Genomic DNA, 21,288 nt, shown 5'->3' with positions numbered 1-21,288 from the left:
GGAGATTTGGCCTGAAAGGTCAATTTTTATGTTTGGTTGAATTAGGACCCCAATTCATGGTAAATAATATCCCTTTATAATATTATTGAGATGGGAAAAGGTTCAAAAAAATTAGAGCTTGTTAGGGAGAAATTTGAGTGAATTACGATATCGCTTCGTAGCCCTAGGCAGCTGCCTAGGAGATTTGGCTTGAAAGGTCAATTTTTTTGTTTGGTTGAATTAGGATCCCAATTCATGGTCAATAATAGCCTTATATAATATTATTGAGATGGGAAAAGGTTCAAAAAAATTAGAGCTTGTTAGAGAGAAATATGAGTGAATTACGAGATAGCTTCGGAGCCCTAGGCAGCTGCCTAGGAGATTTGGCCTGAAAGGTCAATTTTTTTGTTTGGTTAAATTAGGACCCCAATTCATGGTAAATAATTTCCCTATGTAATATTATTGAGATGGGAAAAGGTTTAAAAAAATTAGAGCTTGTTAGAGAGAAATATGGGTGAATTACGAAATCGCTTCGGAGCCCTAGGCAGCTGCCTAGGAGATTTGGCCTGAAAGGTCAATTCTTTTGTTTGGTTGAATTTGGATCCCAATTCATGGTCAATAATAGCCCTATATAATATTATTGAGATGGGAAAAGGTTCAAAAAAATTAGAGCTTGTTAGAGAGAAATATGAGTGAATTACGAGATCCCTTCGGAGCCCTAGGCTGCTGCCTAGGAGATTTGGCCTGAAAGGATAATTTTTTTGTTTGGTTGAATTAGGACCCCAATTCATGGTAAATAATAGTGATATATAATATTATTGAGATGGGAAAAGGTTAAAAAAAATTAGAGCTTGTTAGGGAGAAATATGAGTGAATTACGATATCGCTTCGTAGCCCTAGGCAGCTGCCTAGGAGATTTGGCCTGTAAGGTCAATTTTTTTGTTTGGTTGAATTAGGACCCCAATTCATCGTCAATAATAGCCCTATATAATATTATTGAGATGGGAAAAGGTCCAAAAAAATTAGAGCTTGTTAGAGAGAAATATGAGTGAATTACGAAATCGCTTCGGAGCCCTAGGCAGCAGCCTAGGAGATTTGGGGTGAAAGGACAATTTTTTTGTTTAGTTGAATTAGTACCCCAATTCTTAGTCAATAATAGCCCTATATAATATTATTGAGATGGGAAAAGGTTCAGAAAAATTAGAGCTTGTTAGAGAGAAATATGGGTGAATTACGAGATTGCTTCGTAGCCCTAGGCAGCTGCCTAGGAGATTTGGCTTTAATGGACTATTTTTTTGATTGGTTGAATTAGGATCCCAATTCATGGTCAATAATAGCCCTATATAATATTATTGAGATGGGAAAAGGTTCAAAAAAATTAGATCTTGTTAGAGAGAAATATGAGTGAATTACGAGATCGCTTCGGAGCTTTAGGCAGCTGCCTAGGAGATTTGGCCTGAAAGGTCAATTTTTTTGTTTGGTTAAATTAGGACCCCAATTCATGGTCAATAATAGACCTATATTATATTATTGAGATGGGAAAAGGTTTAAAAAAATTAGAGCTTGTTAGAGAGAAATATGAGTGAATTACGAAATCGCTACGGAGCCCTAGGCAAGCTGCCTAGGAGATTTGGTGTGAATGGTCAATTTTTTTGTTTGGTTGAATTAGGACCCCAATTCATAGTCAATAATAGCCCTATATAATATTATTGAGATGGGAAAAGGTTCAGAAAAATTAGAGCTTGTTAGAGGGAAATATGAGTGAATTACGAAATCTCTTCGGAGCCCTAGGCAACTGCCTAGGAGATTTGGCCTGAACGGTCAATTTTTTTGTTTGGTTGAATTAGGATCCCAATTCATGGTCAATAATAGCCCTATATAATATTATTGAGATGGGAAAAGGTTCAAAAAAATTTGAGCTTGTTAGAGAGAAATATGAGTGAATTACGAGATAGCTTCGGAGCCCTAGGCAGCTGCCTAGGAAATTTGGCCTGAAAGGTCAATTTTTTTGTTTGGTTAAATTAGGACCCCAATTCATGGTAAATAATTGCCCTATATAATATTATTGAGATGGGAAAAGGTTTAAAAAAATTAGAGCTTGTTAGAGAGAAATATGGGTGAATTACGAAATCGCTTCGGAGCCCTAGGCAGCTGCCTAGGAGATTTGGCCTGAAAGGTCAATTTTTTTGTTTGGTTGAATTAGGATCCCAATACATGGTCAATAATAGCCCTATATAATATTATTGAGATGGGAAAAGGTTCAAAAAAATTAGAGCTTGTTAGATAGAAATATGAGTGAATTACGAGATCCCTTCGGAGCCCTAGGCTGCTGCCTAGGAGATTTGGCCTGAAAGGATAATTTTTTTGTTTGGTAGAATTAGGACCCCAATTCATGGTAAATAATAGCGAAATATAATATTATTGAGATAGGAAAAGGTTCAAAAAAATTAGAGCTTGTTAGGGAGAAATATGAGTGAATTACGATATCGCTTCGTAGCACTCGGCAGCTGCCTAGGAGATTTGGCCTGTAAGGTCAATTTTCTTGTTTGGTTGAATTAGGACCCCAATTCATCGTCAATAATAGCCCTATATAATATTATTGAGATGGGAAAAGGTCCAAAAACATTAGAGCTTGTTAGAGAGAAATATGAGTGAATTACGAAATCGCTTCGGAGCCCTAGGCAGCTGCCTAGGAGATTTGGGGTGAAAGGACAATTTTTATGTTTAGTTGAATTAGGACCCCAATTCTTAGTCAATAATAGCCCTATATAATATTATTGAGATGGGAAAAGGTTCAGAATAATTAGAGCTTGTTAGAGAGAAATATGGGTGAATTACGAGATCGCTTCGTAGCCCTAGGCAGCTGCCTAGGAGATTTGGCTTTAAAGGTCTATTTTTTTGTTTGGTTGAATTAGGATCCCAATTCATTGTCAATAATAGCCCTATATAATATTATTGAGATGGGAAAAAGTTCAAAAAAATTAGAGCTTGTTAGAGAGAAATATGAGTGAATTACGAGGTCGCTTCGGAGCTTTAGGCTGCTGCCTAGGAGATTTGGCCTGAAAGGATAATTTTTTTGTTTGGTAGAATTGGGACCCCAATTCATGGTAAATAATAGCGAAATATAATATTATTGAGATGGGAAAAGGTTCAAAAAAATTAGAGCTTGTTAGGGAGAAATATGAGTGAATTACGATATCGCTTCGTAGCCCTCGGCTGCTGCCTAGGAGATTTGGCCTGTAAGGTCACTTTTCTTGTTTGGTTGAATTAGGACCCCAATTCATCGTCAATAATAGCCTTATATAATATTATTGAGATGGGAAAAGGTCCAAAAAAGTTAGAGCTTGTTAGAGAGAAATATGAGTGAATTACGAAATCGCTTCGGAGCCCTAGGCAGCTGCCTAGGTGATTTGGGGTGAAAGGACAATTTTTTTGTTTGGTTGAATTAGGATCCCAATTCATGGTCAATAATAGCCCTATATAATATTATTGAGATGGGAAAAAGTTCAAAAAAATTAGAGCTTGTTAGAGAGAAATATGAGTGAATTACGAGATCGCCTCGGAGCTTTAGGCTGCTGCCTAGGAGATTTGGCCTGAAAGGTCAATTTTTTTGTTTGGTTAAATTAGGACCCCAATTCATGGTCAATAATAGACCTATATTATATTATTGAGATGGGAAAAGGTTTAAAAAAATTAGAGCTTGTTAGAGAGAAATATGAGTGAATTACGAAATCGCTACGGAGCCCTAGGCTGCTGCCTAGGAGATTTGGTCTGAAAGGTCAATTTTTTTGTTTGGTTGAATTAGGACCCCAATTCATAGTCAATAATAGCCCTATATAATATTATTGAGATGGGAAAAGGATCAGAAAAATTAGAGCTTGTTAGAGAGAAATATGAGTGAATTACGAAATCTCTTCGGAGACCTAGGCAGCTGCCTAGGAGATTTGGCCTGAAAGGTCAATTTTTATGTTTGGTTGAATTAGGACCCCAATTCATGGTGAATAATAGCCCTATATAATATTATTGAGATGGGAAAAGGTTCAAAAAAATTAGAGCTTGTTAGGGAGAAATATGAGGGAATTACGATATCGCTTAGTAGCCCTAGGCAGGTGCCTAGGAGATTTGGCCTGTAAGGTCAATTTTTTGTTTGGTTGAATTAGGACCCCAATTCATCGTCAATAAAAGCCCTATATAATATTATTGAGATGGGAAAAGGTCCAAAAAAATTAGAGCTTGTTAGAGAGAAATATGAGTGAATTACGAAATCGCTTAGGAGCCCTAAGTAGCTGCCTAGGAGATTTGGCCTGAAAGGTCAATTTTTTGTTTGGTTGAATTAGGACCCCAATTCATGGTCAATAATAGCCCTATATAATATTATTGAGATGGGAAAAGGTTCAAAAAAATTAGAGCTTGTTTGAGAGAAATATGAGTGAATTACGAGATCCCTTCGGAGCCCTAGGCTGCTGCCTAGGAGATTTGGCCTGAAAGGATAATTTTTTTGTTTGGTTGAATTAGGACCCCAATTCATGGTAAATAATAGCGATATATAATATTATTGAGATGGGAAAAGGTTCAAAAAAATTAGAGCTCGTTAGGGAGAAATATGAGTGAATTACGATATCGCTTCGTTGCCCTAGGCAGCTGCCTAGGAGATTTGGCCTGTAAGGTCAATTTTTTTGTTTGGTTGAATTAGGACCCCAATTCTTCGTCAATAATAGCCCTATATAATATTATTGAGATGGGAAAAGGTCCAAAAAAATTAGAGCTTGTTAGAGAGAAATATGAGTGAATTACGAAATCTCTTCGGAGCCCTAGGCAGTTGCCTAGGAGATTGGGGGTGAAAGGACAATTTTTTTGTTTAGTTGAATTAGGACCCCAATTCTTAGTCAATAATAGCCCTATATAATATTATTGAGATGGGAAAAGGTTCAGAAAAATTAGAGCTTGTTAGAGAGAAATATGAGTGAATTACGAGATAGCTTCGGAGCCCTAGGCAGCTGCCAAGGAAATTTGGCCTGAAAGGTCAATTTTTTTGTTTGGTTAAATTAGGACCCCAATTCATGGTAAATAATTGCCCTATATAATATTATTGAGATGGGAAAAGGTTTAAAAAAATTAGAGCTTGTTAGAGAGAAATATGGGTGAATTACGAAATCGCTTCGGAGCCCTAGGCAGCTGCCTAGGAGATTTGGCCTGAAAGGTCAATTTTTTTGTTTGGTTGAATTAGGATCCCAATTCATGGTCAATAATAGCCCTATATAATATTATTGAGATGGGAAAAGGTTCAAAAAAATTAGAGCTTGTTAGATAGAAATATGAGTGAATTACGAGATCCCTTCGGAGCCCTAGGCTGCTGCCTAGGAGATTTGGCCTGAAAGGATAATTTTTTTGTTTGGTAGAATTAGGACCCCAATTCATGGTAAATAATAGCGAAATATAATATTATTGAGATAGGAAAAGGTTCAAAAAAATTAGAGCTTGTTAGGGAGAAATATGAGTGAATTACGATATCGCTTCGTAGCACTCGGCAGCTGCCTAGGAGATTTGGCCTGTAAGGTCAATTTTCTTGTTTGGTTGAATTAGGACCCCAATTCATCGTCAATAATAGCCCTATATAATATTATTGATATGGGAAAAGGTCCAAAAAAGTTAGAGCTTGTTAGAGAGAAATATGAGTGAATTACGAAATCGCTTCGGAGCCCTAGGCAGCTGCCTAGGTGATTTGGGGTGAAAGGACAATTTTTTTGTTTAGTTGAATTAGGACCCCAATTCTTAGTCAATAATAGCCCTATATAATATTATTGAGATGGGAAAAGGTTCAGAAAAATTAGAGCTTGTTAGAGAGAAATATGGGTGAATTACGAGATCGCTTCGTAGCCCTAGGCAGCTGCCTAGGAGATTTGGCTTTAAAGGTCTATTTTTTTGTTTGGTTGAATTAGGATCCCAATTCATGGTCAATAATAGCCCTATATAATATTATTGAGATGGGAAAAATTTCAAAAAAATTAGAGCTTGTTAGAGAGAAATATGAGTGAATTACGAGATCGCCTCGGAGCTTTAGGCTGCTGCCTAGGAGATTTGGCCTGAAAGGTCAATTTTTTTGTTTGGTTAAATTAGGACCCCAATTCATGGTCAATAATAGACCTATATTATATTATTGAGATGGGAAAAGGTTTAAAAAAATTAGAGCTTGTTAGAGAGAAATATGAGTGAATTACGAAATCGCTACGGAGCCCTAGGCAGCTGCCTAGGAGATTTGGTCTGAAAGGACAATTTTTTTGTTTGGTTGAATTAGGACCCCAATTCATAGTCAATAATAGCCCTATATAATATTATTTAGATGGGAAAAGGTTCAGAAAAATTAGAGCTTGTTAGAGAGAAATATGAGTGAATTACGAGATCGCTTCGGAGCTTTAGGCTGCTGCCTAGGAGATTTGGCTTGAAAGGTCAATTTTTTTGTTTGGTTAAATTAGGACCCCAATTCATGGTCAATAATAGACCTATATTATATTATTGAGATGGGAAAAGGTTTAAAAAAATTAGAGCTTGTTAGAGAGAAATATGAGTGAATTACGAAATCGCTACGGAGCCCTAGGCTGCTGCCTAGGAGATTTGGTCTGAAAGGTCAATTTTTTTGTTTGGTTGAATTAGGACCCCAATTCATAGTCAATAATAGCCCTATATAATATTATTGAGATGGGAAAAGGATCAGAAAAATTAGAGCTTGTTAGAGAGAAATATGAGTGAATTACGAAATCTCTTCGGAGCCCTAGGCAGCTGCCTAGGAGATTTGGCCTGAAAGGTCAATTTTTATGTTTGGTTGAATTAGGACCCCAATTCATGGTGAATAATAGCCCTATATAATATTATTGAGATGGGAAAAGGTTCAAAAAAATTAGAGCTTGTTAGGGAGAAATATGAGGGAATTACGATATCGCTTAGTAGCCCTAGGCAGCTGCCTAGGAGATTTGGCCTGTAAGGTCAATTTTTTGTTTGGTTGAATTAGGACCCCAATTCATCGTCAATAAAAGCCCTATATAATATTATTGAGATGGGAAAAGGTCCAAAAAAATTAGAGCTTGTTAGAGAGAAATATGAGTGAATTACGAAATCGCTTAGGTGCCCTAAGTAGCTGCCTAGGAGATTTGGCCTGAAAGGTCAATTTTTTGTTTGGTTGAATTAGGACCCCAATTCATGGTCAATAATAGCCCTATATAATATTATTGAGATGGGAAAAGGTTCAAAAATATTAGAGCTTGTTAGAGAGAAATATGAGTGAATTACGAGATCCCTTCGGAGCCCTAGGCTGCTGCCTAGGAGATTTGGCCTGAAAGGATAATTTTTTTGTTTGGTTGAATTAGGACCCCAATTCATGGTAAATAATAGCGATATATAATATTATTGAGATGGGAAAAGGTTCAAAAAAATTAGAGCTTGTTAGGGAGAAATATGAGTGAATTACGATATCGCTTCGTAGCCCTAGGCAGCTGCCTAGGAGATTTGGCCTGTAAGGTCAATTTTTTTGTTTGGTTGAATTAGGACCCCAATTCATCGTCAATAATAGCCCTATATAATATTATTGAGATGGGAAAAGGTCCAAAAAAATTAGATCTTGTTAGAGAGAAATATGAGTGAATTACGAAATCGCTTCGGAGCCCTAGGCAGTTGCCTAGGAGATTGGGGGTGAAAGGACAATTTTTTTGTTTAGTTGAATTAGGACCCCAATTCTTAGTCAATAATAGCCCTATATAATATTATTGAGATGGGAAAAGGTTCAGAAAAATTAGAGCTTGTTAGAGAGAAATATGGGTGAATTACGAGATCGCTTCGTAGCCCTAGGCAGCTGCCTAGGAGATTTGGCTTTAAAGGTCTATTTTTTTGTTTGGTTGAATTAGGATCCCAATTCATGGTCAATAATAGCCCTATATAATATTATTGAGATGGGAAAAGGTTCAAAAAAATTAGAGCTTGTTAGAGAGAAATATGAGTGAATTACGAGATCGCTTCGGAGCTTTAGGCACCTGCCTAGGAGATTTGGCCTGAAAGGTCAATTTTTTTGTTTGGTTAAATTAGGACCCCAATTCATGGTCAATAATAGACCTATATTATATTATTGAGATGGGAAAAGGTTCAAAAAAATTAGAGCTTGTTAGAGAGAAATATGAGTGAATTACGAAATCGCTACGGAGCCCTAGGCAAGCTGCCTAGGAGATTTGGTCTGAAAGGTCAATTTTTTTGTTTGGTTGAATTAGGACCCCAATTCCTAGTCAATAATAGCCCTATATAATATTATTTAGATGGGAAAAGGTTCAAAAAAATTAGAGCTTGTTAGAGAAACATATGAGTGAATTACGAAATCGATTCGGAGCCCTAGGCAGCTGCCTAGGAGATTTGGCCTGAAAGGTCAATTTTTTGTTTGGTTGAATTAGTATCCCAATTCATGGTCAATAATAGCCCTATATAATATTATTGAGATGGGAAAAGGTTCAAAAAAATTAGAGATTGTTAGAGAGAAATATGAGTGAATTACGAGATCGCTTCGGAGCCCTAGGCTGCTGCCTAGGAGATTTGGCCTGAAAGGATAATTTTTTTGTTTGGTTGAATTAGGACCCCAATTCATGGTCAATAATAGACCTATATTATATTATTGAGATGGGAAAAGGTTTAAAAAAATTTGAGCTTGTTAGAGAGAAATATGAGTGAATTACGAAATCGCTACGGAGCCCTAGGCAAGCTCCCTAGGAGATTTGGTCTGAAAGGTCAATTTTTTTGTTTGGTTGAATTAGGACCCCAATTCATAGTCAATAATAGCCCTATATAATATTATTGAGATGGGAAAAGGTTCAGAAAAATTAGAGCTTGTTAGGGAGAAATATGAGGGAATTACGAGATCGCTTCGTAGCCCAAGGCAGCTGCCTAGGAGATTTGGCCTGAATGGTCAATTTTTTTGATTGGTTGAATTAGGATCCCAATTCATGGTCAATATTAGCCCTACATAATATTAATGATATGGGAAAAGGTTCAAAAAAATTAGAGCTTGTTAGAGAGACATATGAGTGAATTACGAGATTGCTTCGGAGACCTAGGCAGCTGCCTAGGAGATATGGCCTGAAAGGTCAATTTTTTTGTTTGATTAAATTAGGACCCAAATTCATCGTCAATAATATCCCTATATAGTATTATTGAGATGGGAAAAGGTCCAAAAAAATTAGAGCTTGTTAGAGAGACATATGAGTGAATTACGAAATCGATTCGGAGCCCTAGGCAGCAGCCTAGGAGATTTGGCCTGAAAGGTCAATTTTTTTGTTTGGTTGAATTAGGATCCCATTTCATGGTCAATAATAGCCCTATATAATATTATTGAGATGGGAAAAGGTTCAAAAAAATTAGAGCTTGTTAGAGAGAAATATGAGTGAATTACGAGATAGCTTCGGAGCCTTAGGCAACTGCCTAGGAGATTTGGCCTGAAAGGTCAATTTTTTTGTTTGGTTGAATTAGGATCCCAATTCATGGTCAATAATAGCCCTATATAATATTATTGAGATGGGAAAACGTTCAAAAAAATTACAGCTTGTTAGAGAGAAATATGAGTGAATTACGAGATAGCTTCGGAGCCCTAGGCAGCTCCTAGGAGATTTGGCCTGAAAGGTCAATTTTTTTGTTTGGTTAAATTAGGACCCAAATTCATGGTCAATAATAGCCCTATATAATATTATTGAGATGGGAAAAGGTTCAAAAAAATTAGAGCTTGTTAGAGAGAAATATGAGTGAATTACGAGATCCCTTCGGAGCCCTAGGCTGCTGGCTAGGAGATTTGGCCTGAAAGGATAATTTTTTTGTTTGGTTGAATTAGGACCCCAATTCATGGTAAATAATAGCGATATATAATATTATTGAGATGGGAAAAGGTTCAAAAAAATTAGAGCTTGTTAGGGAGAAATATGAGTGAATTACGATATCGCTTCGTAGCCCTAGGCAGCTGCCTAGGAGATTTGGCCTGTAAGGTCAATTTTTTTGTTTGGTTGAATTAGGACCCCAATTCATCGTCAATAATAACCCTATATAATATTATTGAGATGGGAAAAGGTCCAAAAAAATTAGAGCTTGTTAGAGAGAAATATGAGTGAATTACGAAATCGCTTCGGAGCCCTAGGCAGCTGCCTAGGAGATTTGGCCTGAAAGGTCAATTTTTTTGTTTAGTTGAATTAGGACCCCAATTCTTAGTCAATAATAGCCCTATATAATATTTTTGAGATGGGAAAAGGTTCAGAAAAATTAGAGCTTGTTAGAGAGAAATATGGGTGAATTACGAAATCGCTTAGGAGACCTAGGTAGCTGCCTAGAAGATTTGGCCTGAAAGGTCAATTTTTTGTTTGGTTGAATTAGGACCCCAATTCATGGTCAATAATAGCCCTATATAATATTATTGAGATGGGAAAAGGTTCAAAAAAATTAGAGCTTGTTAGAGAGAAATATGAGTGAATTACGAGATCCCTTCGGAGCCCTAGGCTGCTGGCTAGGAGATTTGGCCTGAAAGGATAATTTTTTTGTTTGGTTGAATTAGGACCCCAATTCATGGTAAATAATAGCGATATATAATATTATTGAGATGGGAAAAGGTTCAAAAAAATTAGAGCTTGTTAGGGAGAAATATGAGTGAATTACGATATCGCTTCGTAGCCCTAGGCAGCTGCCTAGGAGATTTGGCCTGTAAGGTCAATTTTTTTGTTTGGTTGAATTAGGACCCCAATTCATCGTCAATAATAGCCCTATATAATATTATTGAGATGGGAAAAGGTCCAAAAAAATTAGAGCTTGTTAGAGAGAAATATGAGTGAATTACGAAATCGCTTCGGAGCCCTAGGCAGCTGCCTAGGAGATTTGGCCTGAAAGGTCAATTTTTTTGTTTAGTTGAATTAGGACCCCAATTCTTAGTCAATAATAGCCCTATATAATATTTTTGAGATGGGAAATGGTTCAGAAAAATTAGAGCTTGTTAGAGAGAAATATGGGTGAATTACGAGATCGCTTCGTAGCCCTAGGCAGCTGCCTAGGAGATTTGGCTTTAAAGGTCTATTTTTTTGTTTGGTTGAATTAGGATCCCAATTCATGGTCAATAATAGCCCTATATAATATTATTGAGATGGGAAAAGGTTCAAAAATATTAGAGTTTGTTAGAGAGAAATATGAGTGAATTACGAGATCGCTTCGGAGCTTTAGGCAGCTGCCTAGGAGATTTGGCCTGAAAGGTCAATTTTTTTGTTTGGTTAATTTAGGACCCCAATTCATGGTCAATAATAGACCTATATTATATTATTGAGATGGGAAAAGGTTTAAAAAAATTAGAGCTTGTTAGAGAGAAATATGAGTGAATTACGAAATCGCTACGGAGCCCTAGGCAAGCTGCCTCGGAGATTTGGTCTGAAAGGTCAATTTTTTTGTTTGGTTGAATTAGGACCCCAATTCATAGTCAATAATAGCCCTATATAATATTATTGAGATGGGAAAAGGTTCAGAAAAATTAGAGCTTGTTAGAGAGAAATATGAGTGAATTACGAAATCTCTTCGGAGCCCTAGGCAGCTGCCTAGGAGATTTGGCCTGAAAGGTCAATTTTTATGTTTGGTTGAATTAGGACCCCAATTCATGGTAAATAATAGCCCTATATAATATTATTGAGATGGGAAAAGGTTCAAAAAAATTAGAGCTTGTTAGGGAGAAATTTGAGTGAATTACGATATCGCTTCGTAGCCCTAGGCAGCTGCCTAGGAGATTTGGCTTGTCAGGTCAATTTTTTTGTTTGGTTGAATTAGGACCCCAATTCATCGTCAATAAAAGCCCTATATAATATTATTGAGATGGGAAAAGGTCCAAAAAAATTAGAGCTTGTTAGAGAGTCATATGAGTGAATTACGAAATCGATTCGGAGCCCTAGGCAGCTGCCTAGGAGATTTGGCTTGAAAGGTCAATTTTTTTGTTTGGTTGAATTAGGATCCCAATTCATGGTCAATAATAGCCCTATATAATATTATTGAGATGGGAAAAGGTTCAAAAAAATTAGAGCTTGTTAGAGAGAAATATGAGTGAATTACGAGATAGCTTCGGAGCCCTAGGCAGCTGCCTAGGAGATTTGGCCTGAAAGGTCAATTTTTTTGTTTGGTTAAATTAGGACCCCAATTCATGGTAAATAATTGCCCTATATAATATTATTGAGATGGGAAAAGGTTTAAAAAAATTAGAGCTTGTTAGAGAGAAATATGGGTGAATTACGAAATCGCTTCGGAGCCCTAGGCAGCTGCCTAGGAGATTTGGCCTGAAAGGTCAATTTTTTTGTTTGGTTGAATTAGGATCCCAATTCATGGTCAATAATAGCCCTATATAATATTATTGAGATGGGAAAAGGTTCAAAAAAATTAGAGCTTGTTAGAGATAAATATGAGTGAATTACGAGATCCCTTCGGAGCCCTGGGCTGCTGCCTAGGAGATTTGGCCTGAAAGGATAATTTTTTTGTTTGGTAGAATTAGGACCCCAATTCATGGTAAATAATTGCCCTATATAATATTATTTAGATGGGAAAAGGTTCAAAAAAATTAGAGCTTGTTAGAGAGACATATGAGTGAATTACGAAATCGATTCGGAGCCCTAGGCAGCTGCCTAGGAGATTTGGCCTGAAAGGTCAATTTTTTTGTTTGGTTGAATTAGGATCCCAATTCATGGTAAAAAATAGCCCTATCTAATATTATTGAGATGGGAAAAGGTTCAAAAAAATTAGAGCTTTTTAGAGAGACATATGAGTGAATTACGAGATAGCTTCGGAGCCCTACGCAGCTGCCTAGGAGATTTGGCCTGAAAGGTCAATTTTTTTGTTTGGATAAAGTTGGACCCCAATTCATGGTCAATAATAGCCCTATATAATATTATTGAGATGGGAAAAGGTTTAAAAAAATTAGAGCTTGTTAGAGAGAAATATGAGTGAATTACGAAATCGCTTCGGAGCCCTAGGCAGCTGCCTAGGAGATTTGTTCTGAAAGTCAATTTTTTTGTTTGGTTGAATTAGGACCCCAATTCATAGTCAATGATAGCCCTATATAATATTATTGAGATGGGAAAAGGTTCAGAAAAATTAGAGCTTGTTACAGAGAAATATGAGTGAATTACGAAATCGCTTCGGAGCCCTAGGTAGCTGCCTAGGAGATTTGGCCTGATTGGTCAATTTTTTGTTTGGTAGAATTAGGACCGCTATTCATGGTAAATAATAGCCCTATATAATATTATTGAGATGGGAAAAGGTCCAAAAAAATTAGAGCTTGTTAGAGAGACATATGAGTGAATTACGAAATCGATTCGGAGCCCTAGGCAGCTGCCTAGGAGATTTGGCCTGAAAGGTCAATTTTTTTGTTTGGTTGAATTAGTACCCCAATTAACAGTCAATAATAGCCCTATATAATATTATTTAGATGGGAAAAGGTTCAAAAAAATTAGAGCTTGTTAGAGAGACATATGAGTGAATTACGAAATCGATTCGGAGCCCTAGGCAGCTGCCTAGGAGATTTGGCCTGAAAGGTCAATTTTTTGTTTGGTTGAATTAGGATCCCAATTCCTGGTCAATAATAGCCCTATATAATATTATTGAGATGGGAAAAGGTTCAAAAAAATTAGAGATTGTTAGAGAGAAATATGAGTGAATTACGAGATCGCTTCGGAGCCCTAGGCTGCTGCCTAAGAGATTTGGCCTGAAAGGATAATTTTTTTGTTTAGTTGTATTAGGACCCCAATTCATGGTCAATAATAGCCCTATATAATATTATTTATATGGCAAAAGGTTCAAAAAAATTAGAGCTTGTTAGAGAGCAATATGAGTGAATTACGAGATCGCTTCGGAGCCCTAGGCAGCTGCCTAGTAGATTTGGCCTGAAAGGTCAATTTTTTTGTTTGGTTAAATTAGGACCCCAATTCATGGTCAATAATAGCCCTATATAATATTATAGAGATGGGAAAAGGTTAAAAAAAATTAGAGCTTGTTAGAGAGAAATATGAGTGAATTACGAAATTGCTTCGGAGCCCTAGGCAGTTGTCTAGGAGATATGGTCTTAAAGGTCAATTTATTTGTTTGGTTGAATTAGGACCCCAATTCGTAGTCAATAATAGCCCTATATAATATTATTGAGATGGGAAAAGGTTCAGAAAAATTAGAGCTTGTTACAGAGAAATATGAGTGAATTACGAAATCGCTTCGGAGCCCTAGGTAGCTGCCTAGGAGATTTGGCCTGAAAGGATAATTTTTTTGTTTGGTTGAATTAGGACCCCAATTCATGGTCAATAATAGCCCTATATAATATTATTTAGATGGGAAAAGGTTCAAAAAATTTAGAGATTGTTAGAGAGAAATATGAGTGAATTACAAGATCGCTTCGGAGCCCTAGGCAGCTGCCTTGGAGATTTGGCCTGAAAGGTCAATTTTTTTGTTTGGTTGAATTAGGACCCCAATTCATAGTCAATAATAGCCCTATATAATATTATTTAGATGGGAAAGGTTCAAAAAAATTAGAGCTTGTTAGAGAAACATATGAGTGAATTACGAAATCGATTCGGAGCCCTAGGCAGCTGCCTAGGAGATTTGGCCTGAAAGGTCAATTTTTTGTTTGGTTGAATTAGTATCCCAATTCATGGTCAATAATAGCCCTATATAATATTATTGAGATGGGAAAAGGTTCAAAAAAATTAGAGATTGTTAGAGTGAAATATGAGTGAATTACGAGATCGCTTCGGAGACCTAGGCTGCTGCCTAGGAGATTTGGCCTGAAAGGATAATTTTTTTGTTTGGTTGAATTAGGACCCCAATTCATGGTCAATAATAGCCCTATATAATATTATTTAGATGGGAAAAGGTTCAAAAAAATTAGAGCTTGTTAGAGAGCAATATGAGTGAATTACGAGATCGCTTCGGAGCCCTAGGCAGCTGCCTAGGAGATTTGGCCTGAAAGGTCAATTTTTTTGTTTGGTTAAATTAGGACCCCAATTCATGGTCAATAATAGCCCTATATAATATTATAGAGATGGGAAAAGGTTAAATAAAATTAGAACTTGTTATAGAGAAATATGAGTGAATTACGAAATTGCTTCGGAGCCCTAGGCAGTTGTCTAGGAGATTTGGTCTTAAAGGTCAATTTTTTTGTTTGGTTGAATTAGGACCCCAATTCATAGTCAATAATAGCCCTATATAATATTATTGAGATGGGAAAAGGTTCAGAAAAATTAGAGCTTGTTACAGAGAAATATGAGTGAATTACGTAATCGCTTCGGAGCCCTAGGTAGCTGCCTAGGAGATTTGGCCTGAAAGGTCAATTTTTTGTTTGGCTGAATTAGGACCCCAATTCATGGTCAATTATAGCCCTATATAATATTATTGAGATGGGAAAAGGTTCAAAAAAATTAGAGCTTGTTAGAGAGAAATATGAGTGAATTACGAGATCGCTTCGGAGCCGTAGGCTGCTGCCTAGGAGATTTGGCCTGAAAGGATAATTTTTATGTTTGGTTGAATTAGGACCCCAATTCATGGTCAATAATAGCCCTATATAATATTATATAGATGGGAAAAGGTTCAAAAAAATTAGAGCTTGTTAGAGAGCAATATGAGTGAATTACGAGATCGCTTCGGAGCCCTAGGCAGCTGCCTAGGAGATTTGGCCTGAAAGGTCAATTTTTTTGTTTGGTTAAATTAGGACCCCAATTCATGGTCAATAATAGCCCTATATAATATTATAGAGATGGGAAAAGGTTAAAAAAAATTAGAGCTTGTTAGAGAGAAATATGAGTGAATTACGAAATTGCTTCGGAGCCCTAGGCAGTTGTCTAGGAGATATGGTCTTAAAGGTCAATTTATTTGTTTGGTTGAATTAGGACCCCAATTCGTAGTCAATAATAGCCCTATATAATATTATTGAGATGGGAAAAGGTTCAGAAAAATTAGAGCTTGTTACAGAGAAATATGAGTGAATTACGAAATCGCTTCGGAGCCCTAGGTAGCTGCCTAGGAGATTTGGCCTGAAAGGATAATTTTTTTGTTTGGTTGAATTAGGACCCCAATTCATGGTCAATAATAGCCCTATATAATATTATTTAGATGGGAAAAGGTTCAAAAAATTTAGAGATTGTTAGAGAGAAATATGAGTGAATTACAAGATCGCTTCGGAGCCCTAGGCAGCTGCCTTGGAGATTTGGCCTGAAAGGTCAATTTTTTTGTTTGGTTGAATTAGGACCCCAATTCATAGTCAATAATAGCCCTATATAATATTATTTAGATGGGAAAGGTTCAAAAAAATTAGAGCTTGTTAGAGAAACATATGAGTGAATTACGAAATCGATTCGGAGCCCTAGGCAGCTGCCTAGGAGATTTGGCCTGAAAGGTCAATTTTTTGTTTGGTTGAATTAGTATCCCAATTCATGGTCAATAATAGCCCTATATAATATTATTGAGATGGGAAAAGGTTCAAAAAAATTAGAGATTGTTAGAGTGAAATATGAGTGAATTACGAGATCGCTTCGGAGACCTAGGCTGCTGCCTAGGAGATTTGGCCTGAAAGGATAATTTTTTTGTTTGGTTGAATTAGGACCCCAATTCATGGTCAATAATAGCCCTATATAATATTATTTAGATGGGAAAAGGTTCAAAAAAATTAGAGCTTGTTAGAGAGCAATATGAGTGAATTACGAGATCGCTTCGGAGCCCTAGGCAGCTGCCTAGGAGATTTGGCCTGAAAGGTCAATTTTTTTGTTTGGTTAAATTAGGACCCCAATTCATGGTCAATAATAGCCCTATATAATATTATAGAGATGGGAAAAGGTTAAATAAAATTAGAACTTGTTATAGAGAAATATGAGTGAATTACGAAATTGCTTCGGAGCCCTAGGCAGTTGTCTAGGAGATTTGGTCTTAAAGGTCAATTTTTTTGTTTGGTTGAATTAGGACCCCAATTCATAGTCAATAATAGCCCTATATAATATTATTGAGATGGGAAAAGGTTCAGAAAAATTAGAGCTTGTTACAGAGAAATATGAGTGAATTACGTAATCGCTTCGGAGCCCTAGGTAGCTGCCTAGGAGATTTGGCCTGAAAGGTCAATTTTTTGTTTGGCTGAATTACGACCCCAATTCATGGTCAATTATAGCCCTATATAATATTATTGAGATGGGAAAAGGTTCAAAAAAATTAGAGCTTGTTAGAGAGAAATATGAGTGAATTACGAGATCGCTTCGGAGCCGTAGGCTGCTGCCTAGGAGATTTGGCCTGAAAGGATAATTTTTATGTTTGGTTGAATTAGGACCCCAATTCATGGTCAATAATAGCCCTATATAATATTATATAGATGGGAAAAGGTTCAAAAAAATTAGAGCTTGTTAGAGAGCAATATGAGTGAATTACGAGATCGCTTCGGAGCCCTAGGCAGCTGCCTAGGAGATTTGGCCTGAAAGGTCAATTATTTTGTTTGGTTAAATTAGGACCCCAATTCATGGTCAATAATAGCCCTATATAATATTATAGAGATGGGAAAAGGTTAAAAAAAATTAGAGCTTGTTAGAGAGAAATATGAGTGAATTACGAAATTGCTTCGGAGCCCAAGGCAGTAGTCTTGGAGATTTGGTCTTAAAGGTCAATTTTTTTGTTTGGTTGAATTAGGACCCCAATTCATAGTCAATAATAGCCCTATATAATATTATTGAGATGGGAAATGGTTCAGAAAAATTAGAGCTTGTTACAGTGAAATATGAGTGAATTACGAAATCGCTTCGGAGCCCTAGGTAGCTGCCTAGGAGATTTGGCCTGAAAGGTCAATTTTTTGTTTGGTTGAATTAGGACCCCAATTCATGGTCAATTATAGCCCTATATAATATTATTGAGATGGGAAAAGGTTCAAAAAAATTAGAGCTTGTTAGAGAGAAATATGAGGGAATTACGAGATTGCTTCGGAGCCCTAGGCTGCTGCCTAGGAGATTTGGCCTGAAAGGAAAATTTTTTTGTTTGGTTGAATTAGGACCCCAATTCATAGTCAATAATAGCCCTATATAATATTATTTAGATGGGAAAAGGTTCAAAAAAATTAGAGCTTTTTAGAGAGACATATGAGTGAATTACGAAATCGATTCGGAGCCCTAGGCAGCTGCCTAGGAGATTTGGCTTGAAAGGTCAATTTTTTTGTTTGGATCAATTAGGATCCCAATTCATGGTCAATAATAGCCCTATATAATATTATTGTGATGGGAAAAGGTTCAAAAAAATTAGAGCTTGTTAGAGAGAAATATGAGTGAATTACGAGATCGCTTCGGAGCCGTAGGCTGCTGCCTAGGAGATTTGGCCTGAAAGGATAATTTTTATGTTTGGTTGAATTAGGACCCCAATTCATGGTCAATAATAGCCCTATATAATATTATATAGATGGGAAAAGGTTCAAAAAAATTAGAGCTTGTTAGAGAGCAATATGAGTGAATTACGAGATCGCTTCGGAGCCCTAGGCAGCTGCCTAGGAGATTTGGCCTGAAAGGTCAATTTTTTTGTTTGGTTAAATTAGGACCCCAATTCATGGTCAATAATAGCCCTATATAATATTATAGAGATGGGAAAAGGTTAAAAAAAATTAGAGCTTGTTAGAGAGAAATATGAGTGAATTACGAAATTGCTTCGGAGCCCAAGGCAGTAGTCTTGGAGATTTGGTCTTAAAGGTCAATTTTTTTGTTTGGTTGAATTAGGACCCCAATTCATAGTCAATAATAGCCCTATATAATATTATTGAGATGGGAAAAGGTTCAGAAAAATTAGAGCTTGTTACAGTGAAATATGAGTGAATTACGAAATCGCTTCGGAGCCCTAGGTAGCTGCCTAGGAGATTTGGCCTGAAAGGTCAATTTTTTGTTTGGTTGAATTAGGACCCCAATTCATGGTCAATTATAGCCCTATATAATATTATTGAGATGGGAAAAGGTTCAAAAAAATTAGAGCTTGTTAGAGAGAAATATGAGTGAATTACGAGATAGCTTCGGAGCCCTAGGCTGCTGCCTAGGAGATTTGGCCTGAAAGGATAATTTTTATGTTTGGTTGAATTAGGACCCCAATTCATGGTCAATAATAGCCCTATATAATATTATATAGATGGGAAAAGGTTCAAAAAAATTAGAGCTTGTTAGAGAGCAATATGAGTGAATTACGAGATCGCTTCGGAGCCCTAGGCAGCTGCCTAGGAGATTTGGCCTGAAAGGTCAATTTTTTTGTTTGGTTAAATTAGGACCCCAATTCATGGTCAATAATAGCCCTATATAATATTATAGAGATGGGAAAAGGTTAAAAAAAATTAGAGCTTGTTAGAGAGAAATATGAGTGAATTACGAAATTGCTTCGGAGCCCAAGGCAGTAGTCTTGGAGATTTGGTCTTAAAGGTCAATTTTTTTGTTTGGTTGAATTAGGACCCCAATTCATAGTCAATAATAGCCCTATATAATATTATTGAGATGGGAAATGGTTCAGAAAAATTAGAGCTTGTTACAGTGAAATATGAGTGAATTACGAAATCGCTTCGGAGCCCTAGGTAGCTGCCTAGGATATTTGGCCTGAAAGGTCAATTTTTTTGTTTGGTTGAATTAGGATCCCAATTCATGGTCAATAATAGCCCTATATAATATTATTGAGATGGGAAAAGGTTCAGAAAAATTAGAGCTTGTTACAGAGAAATATGAGTGAATTACGAAATCGCTTCGGAGCCCTAGGTAGCTGACTAGGAGATTTGGCCTGAAAGGATAATTTTTTTGTTTGGTTGAATTAGGACCCCAATTCATGGTCAATAATAGCCCTATATAATATTATTTAGATGGGAAAAGGTTCAAAAAATTTAGAGATTGTTAGAGAGAAATATGAGTGAATTACAAGATCGCTTCGGAGCCCTAGGCAGCTGCCTTGGAGATTTGGCCTGAAAGGTCAATTTTTTTGTTTGGTTGAATTAGGACCCCAATTCATAATCAATAATAGCCCTATATAATATTATTGTGATGGGAAAAGGTTCAAAAAAATTAGAGCTTGTTAGAGAGAAATATGAGTGAATTACGAGATCGCTTCGGAGCCGTAGGCTGCTGCCTAGGAGATTTGGCCTGAAAGGATAATTTTTATGTTTGGTTGAATTAGGACCGCAATTCATGGTCAATAATAGCCCTATATAATATTATATAGATGGGAAAAGGTTCAAAAAAATTAGAGCTTGTTAGAGAGCAATATGAGTGAATTACGAGATCGCTTCGGAGCCCTAGGCAGCTGCCTAGGAGATTTGGCCTGAAAGGTCAATTTTTTTGTTTGGTTAAATTAGGACCCCAATTCATGGTCAATAATAGCCCTATATAATATTATAGAGATGGGAAAAGGTTAAAAAAAATTAGAGCTTGTTAGAGAGAAATATGAGTGAATTACGAAATTGCTTCGGAGCCCAAGGCAGTAGTCTTGGAGATTTGGTCTTAAAGGTCAATTTTTTTGTTTGGTTGAATTAGGACCCCAATTCATAGTCAATAATAGCCCTATATAATATTATTGAGATGGGAAAAGGTTCAGAAAAATTAGAGCTTGTTACAGTGAAATATGAGTGAATTACGAAATCGCTTCGGAGCCCTAGGTAGCTGCCTAGGAGATTTGGCCTGAAAGGTCAATTTTTTGTTTGGTTGAATTAGGACCCCAATTCATGGTCAATTATAGCCCTATATAATATTATTGAGATGGGAAAAGGTTCAAAAAAATTAGAGCTTGTTAGAGAGAAATATGAGTGAATTACGAGATAGCTTCGGAGCCCTAGGCTGCTGCCTAGGAGATTTGGCCTGAAAGGATAATTTTTTTGTTTGGTTGAATTAGGACCCCAATTCATAGTCAATAATAGCCCTATATAATATTATTTAGATGGGAAAAGGTTCAAAAAAATTAGAGCTTGTTAGAGAGACATATGAGTGAATTACGAAATCGATTCGGAGCCCTAGGCAGCTGCCTAGGAGATTTGGCTTGAAAGGTCAATTTTTTTGTTTGGATCAATTAGGATCCCAATTCATGGTCAATAATAGCCCTATATAATATTATTGTGATGGGAAAAGGTTCAAAAAAATTAGAGCTTGTTAGAGAGAAATATGAGTGAATTACGAGATAGCTTCGGAGCCCTAGGCAGCTGCCTTGGAGATTTGGCCTGAAAGGTCAATTTTTTTGTTTGGTTAAATTAGGACCCCAATTCATGGTCAATAATATCCCTATATAATATTATTGAGATAGGAAAAGGTTCAAAAAAATTAGAGCTTT

This window comes from Humulus lupulus, chromosome 9 (genome assembly GCF_963169125.1).
Source record: "Humulus lupulus chromosome 9, drHumLupu1.1, whole genome shotgun sequence".
NCBI classification, from domain to species: Eukaryota; Viridiplantae; Streptophyta; class Magnoliopsida; order Rosales; family Cannabaceae; genus Humulus; species Humulus lupulus.
This window is presented reverse-complemented; position numbering follows the sequence as displayed.